Raw genomic sequence first — 15,156 nt, forward strand, 5'->3', positions numbered from 1 at the left:
ATTTGTTAATGTGGTGTATTACATTGATTGATTTGTGGATATTGAAGAATCCTTGCATCCCTGGGATAAAGCCCACTTGGTCATGGTGTATGATCTTTTTAATGTGTTGTTGGATTCTGATTGCTAGAATTTTGTTAAGGATTTTTGCATCTATGTTCATCAGTGATATTGGCCTGTAGTTTTTTTTTTTGTGTGTGGGATCTTTGTCAGGTTTTGGTATTAGGGTGATAGTGGCCTCATAGAATGAGTTTGGAAGTTTACCATCCTCTGCAATTTTCTGGAAGACTTTGAGCAGGATAGGTGTTAGCTCTTCTCTAAATTTTTGGTAGAATTCAGCTGTGAAGCCATCTGGACCTGGGCTTTTGTTTGCTGGAAGATTTTTGATTACAGTTTCAATTTCCGTGCTTGTGATGGGTCTGTTAAGATTTTCTATTTCTTCCTGATCGAGTTTTGGAAAGTTGTACTTTTCTAAGAATTTGTCCATTTCTTCCTCGTTGTCCATTTTATTGGCATATAATTATTGATAGTAGTCTCTTATGATCCTTTGTATTTCTGTGTTGTCTGTTGTGAGCTCTCCATTTTCATTTCTAATTTTATTGATTTGATTTTTCTCCCTTTGTTTCTTGATGAGTCTGGCTAATGGTTTGTCAATTTTATTTATCCTTTCAAAAAACCAGCTTTTGGTTTTGTTGATTTTTGCTATGGTCTCTTTTGTTTCTTTTGCATTTATTTCTGCTCTAATTTTTAAGATTTCTTTCCTTCTACTAACCCTGGGGTTCTTCATTTCTTCCTTTTCTAGTTGCTTTAGGTGTAGAGTTAGGTTATTTATTTGACTTTTTTCTTGTTTCTTGAGGTGTGCCTGTATTGCTATGAACTTTCCCCTTAGGATTGCTTTTACCATGTCCCACAGGTTTTGGGTTGTTGTGTTTTCATTTTCATTCATTTCTATGCAAATTTTGATTTCTTTTTTGATTTCTTCTGTGATTTGTTGGTTATTCAGCAGCATGTTGTTCAGCCTCCATATGTTGGATTTTTTAATAGTTTTTCTCCTGTAATTGAGATCTAATCTTACTGCATTGTGGTCAGAAAAGATGCTTGGAATTATTTCTATTTTTTTGAATTTACCAAGGCTAGCTTTATGGCCCAGGATGTGATCTATCCTGGAGAAGGTTCCATGTGCGCTTGAGAAGAAGGTGAAATTCATTGTTTTGGGATGAAATGTCCTATAGATATCAATTAGGTCTAACTGGTCTATTGTATCGTTTAAAGTTTGTGTTTCCTTGTTAATTTTCTGTTTAGTTGATCTATCCATAGGTGTGAGTGGGGTATTAAAGTCTCCCACTATTATTGTGTTGTTGTTAATTTCTCCTTTCATACTTGTTAGCATTTGTCTTACATACTGCAGTGCTCCCATGTTGGGTGCATATATATTTATAATTGTTATATCTTCTTCTTGGATTGATCCTTTGATCATTATGTAGTGACCATCTTTGTCTCTTTTCACAGTCTTTGTTTTAAAGTCTATTTTATCTGATATGAGTATTGCTACTCCTGCTTTCCTTTGGTCCCTATTTGCATGGAAAATCTTTTTCCAGCCCTTCACTTTCAGTCTGTATGTGTCCCCTGTTTTGAGGTGGGTCTCTTGTAGACAACATATGTAGGGGTCTTGTTTTTGTATCCATTCAGCCAGTCTTTGTCTTTTGGTTGGGGCATTCAACCCATTTAAGTTTAAGGTAATTACTGATAAGTATGACCCCGTTGCCATTTACTTTATTATTTTGGGTTCGGATTTATACACAAAGAACAAATATTAAAAGCAGCAAGGGAAAAACAACAAATAACACACAAGGGAATACCCATAAGGATAACAGCTGATCTTTCAATAGAAACTCTTCAAGCCAGGAGGGAATGGCAAGACATACTTAAAATGATGAAAGAAAATAACCTACAGCCCAGATTATTGTACCCAGCAAGGATCTCATTCAAGTATGAAGGAGAAATCAAAAGCTTTTCAGACAAGCAAAAGCTGAGAGAATTCAGCACCACCAAACCAGCTCTCCAACAAATACTAAAGGATATTCTCTAGACAGGAAACACAAAAATGGTGTATAAATTCGAACAACACATTCTTATCTTTTTCTTGCTCACCCCTTGCTTACTGTTCTCTCGGATGTTGCAATAAAAAGAAAAAAAAAAAAGGAGTGGATTCTGATGGCCTTATTTCAAATGCCATGAAGAATAACTACCATTTATGATACTCTCAATGGCTAAATATTTTAAAAGCATTGATTGGCTAAGGCCCATGTAGGGTTTCCACAACTGTGTAAAAAAGTGCTTCATTCAGAGAAAGAAGGTGGGTGAAGTTGACTTAATTTCATATAATGATGAGAGTGTATGCAGTGTCAACATCTTAATGCCTTTTGGTACTCTTTATTAAAATGTCCCATCATCTAACACTCAGTACCGTTTGCTATCTTTTCCTTCCAGTAATGCTTAACCTTCATGAAATACATTCCATCAAAGAATCTTAGTCTTATCAGTAAACAAGTGTCATCATTTTAAGGAAGCAATGAAAACTGTTTTTATAAAACAAAGCTTTCTTATGTTGCCATCTTGAATACAAAACAATAAACCATTTCTTAAAATGAGCATGATCCACAGTCAGAAAAGCTATTACAAACATATTCTCAATATGATTTAATTATCCAACATCTCCCCACTAAAGTACACTAAAAAGTTATTTGCATGTAAATTCTGTTGATAATGTATTATTCTTACTATAGAACAGTGCAAAAGGAAGGATACTTCCAATCACTTGCAGAAACATAAATAATGTTTTTAAATGCATTTACTTAAGTATTGGTAGGAGATATACTTCTATAGCAATCATGGTAGATTCACTCTGTGCTGTGCTTAGTCTCTCAGTCATGTCCGACCCTTTGTGACCCCATGCACTGTAGCCCGCCAGGCTCCTCTGTCCGTGGGGATTCTCCAGGCAAGAATACTGGAGCGAGTTGCCATGTCCTCCTCCAGGGGATATTCCCAACCCAGGGATCAAATCCAGGTTTCCTACTTTGCAGGTGGATTCTTTACCATCTGTGCTACCAGGGAAGCCCAAGAATACTGGAGTGGGTAGCCTATCCCTTCTCCAGGGGATCTTCTCATCCCAGGAATTGAACTGAGGTTTCCTGAATTGCAGGTGGATTCTTTACCAGCTGAGCTACCAGGGAAGCCATAGATTAATTCTATCCACAGTTATATATTTGAAAGCATGCAGCGGCACATCACAGGGGGTTAGCTTGGTTTTTCTTTTTTTCATTTATTTCTTTCTAAAGAAATTGTCTCTGTCATAACTATATTTACTAATTAGTTAACATCAACTCTGAGTCAGTCAGTAAGGCATTCTTACATGTTGTTTATCTCCACAATGAACCTGTGAGTGGGTACTATGTTGAAGAGTTATAAAATGTGGAGAATGAGGCAGAGAGGTGATGAAGTTGGTGCTAATGGTAAAAAGGAGATCTGGGATTCAAACTCATGTCTGTTAGCCTCAAATTATGCTTTCTCAGCAACAAACAAGCCTGTCTCTTCTTCTTCCTCTCTCATCCTCATTCCTTTTCTACACTTTTGTCATTGAGATAAAAAAGCACACACAATATAAAATTCACTATTTTAAAGTATACAATGCATTGTTTTTAGTGTATTCATTATGCTATACAATCTTCCCTATTGTCTAATTCCAGAATATTTCCATCAACCCAAAAAGAACCACAGTACCTATGAGCCATGAGTCCTGATTTCCTCCCCCAACCGCGGCCTCATGTAATCTATTAAAAACCACTAATCTACTTCCCTGGGTCTTTCGAGGTGGCTCAGTGGTAAAGAATCCACCTGTCAATGCAGGAGACACAAGAGATGCAGGTTTGATCCCTGGGTTGCAAAGATCCCCTGGCGGAAATGGCAACCCACTCCAGTATTCTTGCCTGGGAAATTCCATGAACAAAGGAGCCTGGTGGGCCACAGTCCACGGGGTTGCAAAGAGTTGAACACAACTGAGCACACTAATCTACTTTCTGGCTCTATGGATTCCCTTATTCTGGGCATTTCATATAAATAGAATCATAAAAAATGTGTCTGTTTTCTTTCAATAACAAAGTTTTCAAGGTTCATTCATGTTATAGCATATAGCATTGCTTCATTATCTTATGGCTGAATAATATTTATTACCTGGGTACATCACATTTATTTAACTATTCATCAGTTGATGGATATTTAGGCTGTTTTCTCTAACTTACTTTTAAGAACATAATCATAATTATATTGAGGTGTCCCAAGACTAGTAAAAGGTCTGGAGATTTCACTTACTTATCAGCTAACAATTTTACCTATCGTTCATTTATGGATGCTGGCAGAAGACATGAGACCCTTGGATCACAGACACAGGACTTCATTCCTTATGGCACAGCAATCAGCATGAATGACAAGTTTGCAGTTTTCCTTTCCCTCCAAGTCTCATGAAGACAAAACAGAGGGTTCCAGGTGGAGCTATGCATGGAGTAGATTTGAATCGTAGCTGAAGACTCTCAAGCTTAGGGAATGCAAATCTTTTATAATGAACTCCAAATAAGCCTACCCAAACTTTGCTCTGAAAGGGAAATGTTACCTTTGTTATAATGCATAGTAAACAAACCTGCCCTTTGCTTTGGAGGCAGACATTATCTATATCTCCAAAGACTATTTACTGTACAAAATCCTTGAATGGATAGCCTAAAACAAAAGGGTAATTAATGACAATACACAAGAGATGTTGAAAAACACAAGAGACACAGGGAAAACTGTGTCCCAATGGTTTGTGTTCCATGTGCTTTTCTAATTTAATGGATAAAATATCTACCAATACATGATCTTTGATACTTCACTGGATATGGTATTTTGCCTTTTCTATCAAGAAATATTTTCTTTGATAACTATAATACCATATAGTTGACTTTTGAGAAAAAACAGTGTTAAAAATATTATTGGTACATTGTGGGTGAGAAATTATACTGAATCATTCAAATACATTGTTTTAACTCTTAGAATAAAAAATGCAATTATTTGTACATTTTTGCTATCACAAATGAGAAAATTGTAGCTCATGAGAGGTTAGGTGACTTGCAGAAGGAAATGGCAACCCACTCCAGTGTTCTTGCCTGGAGAATCCCAGTGATGGAGGAGCCTGGTGGGCTACCATCTATGGGGTCGCAGAGTTGGATACGACTGAAGTGACTTAGCAGCATCAACATAGCTAGCTATTCATAGCTAGTAAAGTGTGGAATCATGAGTCAACATCAGGACTAAGCTAATTGCAAAGGATTTTTCTTTCCTCTAATATTCTAAAATCCAAGGCAGATTGTGGGTATACCAAAACAAAGCCTTATAAAAAAAATCTACAGTAGTCAGACTTATTGAGGCACAGAGTAGAAAGATGATTACCTGGGGCAAGGTGGAAGGGAAGTGGAGCAATGTTGGTGAAAGGACAAAAAGTTTCAGTTATATAAGAGGAATAAGTCCCGAAGATGTAATGTACGTTATGGTGATAATGATTGATAGTACTGTGCTGTGTACTTGAAATTTGCTCAGAGTGTAGATCTTAAGCATTATCACCACAGAAAAAAAGAAGGAAAATTTACAACGAAAAGTGGTGTATACATTAACTAACTTGACTGTGATGCTCATTTCACAACAGATACACACACACACACAGGCACACACAAACACACACACACCAGGTGATACACCTTCAATAGATAACATTTCAGTCTGTTAATTAATAGTCAATAAAGGTTGGGGGGAAGTTCATGTTGTCCTATCAAAAGAGGTAGTTTCCTCTAGAGAAACAAAACTTTCTGCTCAAAAGATTACAGCAACTGCTCAAAAAGTGTGTCTCTAGTCCAATAGATATTCAATGTGGGAAATATAATGGATAGCTTACAGGATGATGCTGAACAATCATATATGACCCTGATGAACCTAAGAGTAAATTCATTTTGTTTTCAAAATTTTTATAATAAGAAATTTTGTCAAAACATTGAACTTTACTACATAAAGCAAATTATTGCTCAAAACTACAGAGGTGACCAAAATCCCAAATTGCAAAGCCACTCTACTCTTACTTCACATTGGATCCTGAAGTAGTTTCCAGGAATGCTAAATCTCTGTACATTGAGGTTAGAAAGCCAATCTATACTTAGTCTCCAGGCTTCCCTGTCCATCACAAACTTCCAGAGCTTACTCAATAAAGGACATAAATTGTATGGACCTAACAAAATCAGAAGATATTAATAAGAGGTGGGAAGAATACACAGAAGAGCTATACAAAAAAGATCTTCATGACCCAGATAACCACAGTGGTATGATCACTCATCTAAAGCCAGACATCCTGGAATGCAAAGTCAAGTGGGCTTTAGGAAGTATCATTATGATCAAAGCTAATGGAGGTGAAAGAATTCCAGTTGAGCTATTTCAAATCCTGAAAGATGATGCTGTGAAAATGCTGCACTCAATATTCCAGCAAAGTTGGAAAACTCAGCAGTGGCCACAGGACTGGAAAAGGTCCGTTTTCATTCCAATCCCAAAGAAAGGCAATGCCAAAGAATGCTCAAACTACTGCACAATTGCACTCATCTCACATGGTAGTAAAGTAATGCTCAAAATTCTCCAAGCTAGGCTTCAACAGTTTGTGAGCTGTGAACTTCCAGATGTTCAAGCTGGATTTAGAAAAGGCAGAGGAAACATAGATCAAATTGCCAACATCTGTTGGATCAGAGAGAAAGCAAGAGAATTCCAGAAAAACATCTACTTCTGCTTTATTGACTACACCAAAGCCTTTAGCTGTATAGATCACAACAACCTGTGGAAAATTCTTCAAGAGATGAGAATACTAGACCACTTTACCTTCTTCCTGAGAAATCTGTATTCAGGTCAAGAAGCAGTATTTACAACTTGACATGGAACAACAGACTGGTTCCAAATTGGGAGAGAAGTATATCAAGGCTGTATATTGTCACCTTGCTTACTTAACTTTTATGCAGAGTAAATCATGCCAAATGCCAGGCTGGATGAAGCATAAGCTGGAGTCAAGATTGCTGGGAGAAATATCAGTAACCTCAGATATGCTGATGATACCACCCTTATGGCAGAAAGTGAAGAACTAAAGAGCCTCTTGATGAAAGTGAAAGAGGAAAATGAAAAAGATGGCTTAAAACTCAGCATTCAGAAAACTAAGATCATGGCATCTGGTCCCCTCACTTCATGGCAAATAGATGGGAAAACAATGGAAACAGTGATGGACTTTATTTTGGGGGGCTCCAAAAATCACTGCAGATGGTGACTACAGCCATGAAATTAAAAGACACTTACTCCTTGAAAGGTAAACTATGATCAACGTAGACAGCATATTAAAAAGCAGAGACATTACTTTGCCAACGAAGGTCTGTCTAATCAAAGCTATGGTTTTTCCAGTAGCCATATATGGATGTGAGAGTTGGACTATAAAGAAAGCTTGAACACCTAAGATTTGATGCTTTTGAACTGTGGTGTTGGAGAAGACTCTTGAGAATCCCTTGGATAGCAAGAAGATCCAACCAGTTCATCCTAAAGGAAATCAGTCCTGAATATTCATTGGAAGGACTGATGCTGAAGCTGAAACTTCAATACTTTGGCTACTTGATGCAAAGAACTGACTCATTAGAAAAGACCCTGATGCTGGGAAAGATTGAAAGCAGGAGGAGAACGGGATGACAGAGGATGAGATGGTTGGATGGCATCACTGACTTGATGGATATGGATATTGGTGGTGGACAGGGAAGCCTGGCGTACTGCAGTCCATGGGGTCACAAAGAGTCGGACACAATTGAGCAACTGAACTGAACTTAGTTGCTCAGCCTTGTCTGATTCTTTGTGACTGTAACCCACCAGGTTCCTCTGTCCATGGGGATTCTCCAAAGAATACTGGAGAGGGTTGCCATGCCCTCTTCCCAGGGATCTTCCCATTCCAGGGATCAAAGCCAGTTCTCCTTCATTGCGGGCAGATTCTTTAGCATCTGAGCCAACAGGGAAGCCCAAGAATACTGGAGTGGGTAGCCTATCCCTTTTCCAGGGAATCTTCCCAAACCAGGAATCGAACTGGGGTCTCCTGTACTACAGGTGGATTCTTTACCAGCTGAGCTACCAGAGAAGTCCAGAAAGCTACTCACTTAACCCAAAAACCTATTTTGCTTGTGAAACAACTGAGGCTTGGAGAGCTGAAGCATCTTGCCAGCAAGTTGATGATAGAAGTGGGAGTTACTCATATATGTTTGACTACTACTCCAGAAAAATGGAGAATTGAGGAAATTTGGGGGTGAATAGTTTTAAATAAATGTCTATTAAAGACATTACTTTGCCAAGAAGAAAAAATAATGTAATATTTTATTTATACATGTCTATTTGTTTATTTATTAGTTATATCCATGTGTGGAGGTGTTAGAACTGGAGATTTTAACTTTCTATTTTAATTTTAATTATTTTATTAGAATAGAACTATTAGATTATATTAATTAGAATTAAAATAGAACAATTTTAATTAATTAAACTAGAATTTTTAATATTTTACTATAATTGATATAAATACTTTTATTAAATTAATAATATATAATTTTATTATAATTTAATAAATCAATGATAATTTTAACAGAATTTTAAAGTATATTTTAATAGAATTAATTTTTAATTCTATTTTAATAACAATTTTAATTTTATTAATTAAAATAGAGCTATTTTAATTTTCTATTTTTTTCCCAGAGAATATCTGAGACACTCAATAAATGTTTTACATAAGTGAATGTATTTTGAAGTGAAAAAAATGCCCTGCTTCATATCCCACTGCTATCACTTTGAACAATTTACTTAATCATTTTGATTATATTCACTTACTTACTCATTTACTTACTTTTCTTTCTGTAAAGTGAAGATGATAATAATAATACTTGGCTCATTGTAATTATCCAATGATGTAACACAAGGAGGGTGTCTATACCCTAGAATGTTAATCGGGAGATGTAGGTTGAAGCTATCCATTTGCCACTTACTGACTTTGCTACCTCTGACAAGCCTCTAAACTGCTCTAGCCTAGCTGGCAAACCCAGAATAGTCTGAGTCTCTGTTTCTTCCAGGGCACTATCAGCACATAAAATTCTATGGCATTTTATGGACTTCTACCAAATAAGAACTGGCATCCATTGTACTTTTAAAGATGTCCTCTGTACAAGTGTTTCAACAGAAACTATTCTTTTGATGATTAAAAATTTAGAGGATGAGACTTAAGACTATTAGCATATATTTTACATCTACCAACCACATTAGCAGCTTTACTATTTAGTACAAAAATACACTAAGCAGTCAAATCTGTATTTATAAAGACATATAATGCAAAATCTGAAAGAGACCTTTGCTGACATCTTGTTGCCCCATTTCTGGATGGCAAAAATGAAGAATTTAATGAAGACAATTGGGGAAATTTGAGCTGAATACAAACCTATTGGAAGTGAACTCATTCAGTGCATGGCGACTGTTTCCTTTGGCTGAATCCAGTGACAGCGGGTAGAGGAAGAAGCAGGAGTGCCCTAGTCAGGTTTTGCAAATGATCACACCAGTCTTAGTGTCAAGGCCCTCCTCATTTATAGCAACAGTATCTGTAGATGCACAACTGGTACTCTGCCAGCACATACATGTTACTTTAAGCCAAAGCCAAAAAGGTTACAGGCCAAAAACAAAAATCATAAGGAGATAATAGAAGTAATGAGGATTGAATTAAAATCAATCTATCAGTATTAACAGGGGCTTCCCTGGTGTCTCAGTAATAAAGAATCCAAGGAAAGAGATACAGGTTTTGCCAAATATCGAATGAATCTGCCACAGGTATACACGTGTTTCCCATCCTGAACCCTCCTCCCTCCTCCCTCCCCACACCATCCCTCTGGGTCATCCCAGTGCACCAGCCCCAAGCATTCAGTATCGTGCATCAAACCTGGACTGGCAACTCGTTTCATACATGATATTATACATGTTTCAATGCCATTCTCCCAAATCTTCCCACCCTCTCCCTCTCTCAACAGAGTCCATAAGACTGTTCTATACATCAATGTCTCTTTTGCTGTCTCGTATACAGGGTTATTGTTATCATCTTTCTAAATTCCATATATATGTGTTAGTATACTGTATTGGTGTTTTTCTTTCTGGCTTACTTCACTCTGTATAATAGGCTCCAGTTTCATCCACCTCATTAGAACTGATTCAAATGTATCTTTTTAATGGCTGAGTAATACTCCATTGTGTATATGTACCACTAGCTTTCTTATCCATTCATCTGCTGATGGGCATCTAGGTTGCTTCCATGTCCTGGATATTATAAACAGTGCTGCGATGAACATTGGGGTACACGGGTACACATGTCTCTTTCCCTTCTGGTTTCCTCAGTGTGTATGCCCAGCAGTGGGATTGCTGGATCATAAGGCAGTTTCATTTCTATATTTGGCAAAACTAATACAATATTGTAAAGTTTAAAAATAAAATAAAATAAAAAAAATAAAAATAAATAGAATTCTAAAAAAAAAGAAAAAAAAGAGAGAGAGAGATACAGGTTTGATTCCTTGGTCAGGAAGATTCCCCAGAGAAAGAAAGGGTAACCCACTCCAGTATTCTTACCTGGGAAATCCCATGGACAGAGGAGCCTGGTGGGCTACAGTCCAGGGGGTTGCAAAGAGTCACACAACTTAGCAACTAAACAACAGCAGTGTCAGTACTAACATGCATGGACTCTACTCCAATCATTTATTTGTTACCCCATCCTGTTTTTTTCTCTAATATTTCTTTTCTGCAAAATTTGCTGATGAGGCCTTAAAAATCTTCAATGTAGGTATCATATAACTGATTCATATCTACCAAAAAATAATTCAAGCTTTGTGGCTTCATATTTTACATTCTTCCTCTGAAAGACTTCACATTTACATTGAGAAGTATGCAGAAACTCAGAAAAGCCTTTGGAGTAAGTACCAGCAGTATGAAATCTGCAATAAATTCATCTTCCATGGATGCCATCTTGTGTTGCTAAAGATCATCTGGGACTATTCTCCGCAGGAAGGTTAAACACTGCCAAAGACAGCTCTTAAAAAAGGACAGTAGTGCTCATGTCCATCACACATGTCTTTATTGACTTAAAAAAAATCTATAAAATGAGCATCTACTCAATTTACCTCAGAATATATTGAAAATTAATAATTGAAATAATGCATACAAAGGCAACAAAAACAAAAATAAAAAAGTGGAACTATGTCAAACTAAAAAAAAATTCTGTACAGCAAAGAAAACCATCAACAAATTGAAAATGAAACTTCCGGAATGAGAGAAAATAATCACAAATCATAATTCTGATAAGGGGTGAATAATATCCAAAATATGTAAAGAATTCATACAACTCAGCAAAAACGAAGTCTAATTAAAAAATGGTAGAGGCTCTGAATAGACATTTGTCCAGAGATATACAGATGGCCAAAACACACAGGCAAAGATGTTCAACATCTAATTGTTAGGGAAATGCAAATCATGATGAGATAGAACATCTCTTAGAAAGGTTGGAAAGACAAGAAACAGGTATTGGTGATGTTATGGAGAAAAAGAAACCCTCTGGACTGTTGGTGGGTAACCTGGGGTGGCCACTAAGGAAAACTATATGGAGATTCCTCAAAAAACTCAAAATAAAATTACCATATGATTCAGCAATTCCATTCGGGGGCATTTATTGGAAGAAAATAAAAACACTAACTTGCAATGATATATGTACCCCTATGTTCATCGCAGCATAATTTACAATAGCCAAGATACAGAAACAACCTGAGTCCATCAACAGATGACTGGATAAATGTAGTGCACATGTATACCATGGAATGTTATTCAGCAATAAAAAAGAAGATGTTATTGCCTTTCCAACAACATGGATGGAGTTTTCAGGCATTATGCTAAGTGAAATAAGTCAGAAAGTGATAGACATATACTGTATGATTTCCCTTACATGTAGATAATCTAAAAAAAAAATAAATAAACAAGTTCATAGACTGGTGGTTGCCAGACGTAGGAGGTGACAGTGGGCCAAATGAGCAAGGCAACTCACAAGGTACAAAATTCCAATTACGTGATAGTAAGTCATGGGGATGTAACGTACAGCATCATAACTGTAGTTAACATTATATTGCATATTTGAAAGTTGCTAAGAAAGTAGATCCTGGAAGTTCTCATCATAAGGAAAGTAATTCTGTAACTATGTATGGTTATTTTAGATATTAATTAGACTTAAGTAAGTAAGAAAGTGAAGTCGCTCAGTCGTGTCCGACTCTTTGCAACCCCATGGACTGTAGCCTACCAGGCTTCTCTGTCCATAGGATTTTCCAGGCAATAGTACTGGAATAGATTGCCATTTCCTTCTCCAGGGAATCTTCCCGATCCAGGGATCGAACCCAGGTCTCCCTCATTGTAGACAGACGTTTTACCATCTGAGACTTACTTCACAATATATACAAATGTAGAATCATTATGTTGTATACCTGAAATGAATGTTGTATTGTCAATTATACCTCAGTAAAAAATACAGGACAGGGAAGCCTAGTGTGCTGCAATCCATGGGGTTTCAGAGTCAGATGTGACTAAGCAACTGAACAACAACAGAAAAATACATTTGTTCATATACACATATTTTTGATTGAGAACAAATATATGGATACTAAGGAGGAAAGCGGAGGTGGGAAGAATCGAGATTTGGGGATTGACACCTATACAGTATTGATGCCAATGTAAAAAAGAGAAAACTAATGAGAACATACTATATAGCTCAGGGAACTCTACCAAAAGCACAGTAGTGATCTGAATGGGAAGAAAATCCAAGAGGGAGGGGATATATGTATATCTATGGCTGATTCATTTTGCTGTACAGTAGAAACTAATACAACATTGTAAAGCAACTATATTCTAATAAAATTAATTAAAATATACAAACAAAATATTATAAAAAGGGAAATATATGGATTTACAAAATAGCTTTGTCATAATAACTATTATTTTTCAAATTTACCATATTTAATATTACATCTTCTTTAACAATAGCATCTAGAGGTGATCGTCTACTGCCTTATGCTGATAAGCATTTCTGAAAAGCCACTAACACACTTTCTCTTAGCTGGACTTCCACTGTTACTTCTCCAGAAATGACTGTCTCTGCTTAGTACTCTGCGTACCAAAGGCTTGCCCCTAGATTTATATTTTCGCTCAAATACCATTGTTATATCCTGAAATTCATGAGTGGACATCTTTGTTTCTTTAAATTCCCAAGCTTCTACTTCCTATCTTAGCTGATCTTTTAGACTAAGTTTTACTGTTGTTGTTGCTTGGTTTTAATAAAGAAGCAAACCCAAACACAGAGAGACATTTATAAACATCAGAGAATGTTCATAAACTATGCCTGGGCTTATTTACTCCCTGACAGCTCACGGATCGCCTTGCCAATGGGTAATAATAATAATCTTTATCTTCAAAATACATTTTTCTCTTTGGCCATCAGATACCTACAGGTTCTGTTTTGTACAAGTTAATTCTCTGCCTTGTCCTGCATGCCCCCATCACCTGACTTTCCCTGTTCTGATTTCTGTCCTATGGTGGATTGGTTGTCTTTCCTCCTGGGAATAATTCTGTTGCCAGCTCTTGACACATTTGGCTTGTAGCACCCAAAAGCAGATTTCTTTGTGGTTAACTAGCTTTGCTCCAAAGAAAGCTGACTGGAACTAAAATCCATTCCTCCTATTCCATTTCACCCTGCCATACCACCAACTTTGAAGCCCCTGCATAAAACTTCCCCTAAGTCTTTCAACAATCACCATCAATGTCCAAGCCTATCCATCATTTTCTCCTTCATCTTAATCATACAATTAAAGGCAGAGGTTTGAAGCCACCCACAATAAGTGGCACACCTGGTTTGGATTTGGGGGTAAACTAATTTCAATACCCATGCCTTTGATTCTGAAGAAAAGTGGTGATATAGCCTAATTAATGATGTATATAAATATATGTAAATCAGTAGCATCGAACAACCTTCAACAAATGGTAACTGGCTATCATCATCATCACTCTCATTTTTTCATCCTTTCCAAACTTATATTTCTTACTCAACTTGAATACTACATAACTCCAATTCAGGACCAGATCGGTAAGATTCCACTTGGCTGCAGTCGGAAAGAAGAGTGTGTAAGGCCCAAAGCTGTAGAGCAGTACTTCCCAAGGACTGCTTCCCATTTGAATCATCTGCGGACATTTTAAAAGTTCTTTAGCCCAGATGAGACAAATTAAATCAACCCCTGGCAGTGGAGCCCAAATACCACTATTAAAGTTCCCAAGGTGATTCCTCTCTGCAGCCAAGGTTGAGGACCACTGTTCGCAAAGAGCCAATGAGACTGCTAGGTCTAACTAGAAGCAAGTTGAGAGCTCTCTTAGACAAGCTAAAAACAGTGATTTGCTTCATGGCAGCAGTTTTGCTCAGTAGACCATCTGAGAGAATGAAGCAGCTGGTAGACTGCCTGGGACAGAAGGTTGATTAGATATATAGAGAGGGCCTGAGTTTGACCCTTCACTCAGGAATTTAATAATTTCTATGTACCTTTGGCCAAGTTAATGTCTATAAGCTTTCTGGCTCAGATGGCAAAGAATCCGCCTGCAATGCCAGAGACCCAGGTTTGATTCCCGGGTTGGAAAGAGCCCCTGGAGAAGGGACGGGCTACCCACTCCAGTATTCTTTCCTGGAGAATCCCATGAACAGAAGAGGCTGGTGGGCTACAGTCCATGGGGCCACAAAGAGTCAGACATGATTGAGAAATTAAGCAGACAGACACATACACACAGGTTTTTGTAAAGTGAGGATAAAAACAGCAATGATGTTATGGATATTGTGAGGATTAAATGAAATACCACAGATATCAGTTAACACAGGCCACATAGTATGTACTCCATAAAATGTAAAATTGCCATTATTCTTGTTATTATTAAGAAAATGGGGGACTAGTCTTACTTCTGAGTTCTCATGAAAACTATGTAAAACTG

Source organism: Bubalus bubalis, chromosome 18 (assembly GCF_019923935.1).
Source record: "Bubalus bubalis isolate 160015118507 breed Murrah chromosome 18, NDDB_SH_1, whole genome shotgun sequence".
Taxonomy (NCBI): Eukaryota; Metazoa; Chordata; class Mammalia; order Artiodactyla; family Bovidae; genus Bubalus; species Bubalus bubalis.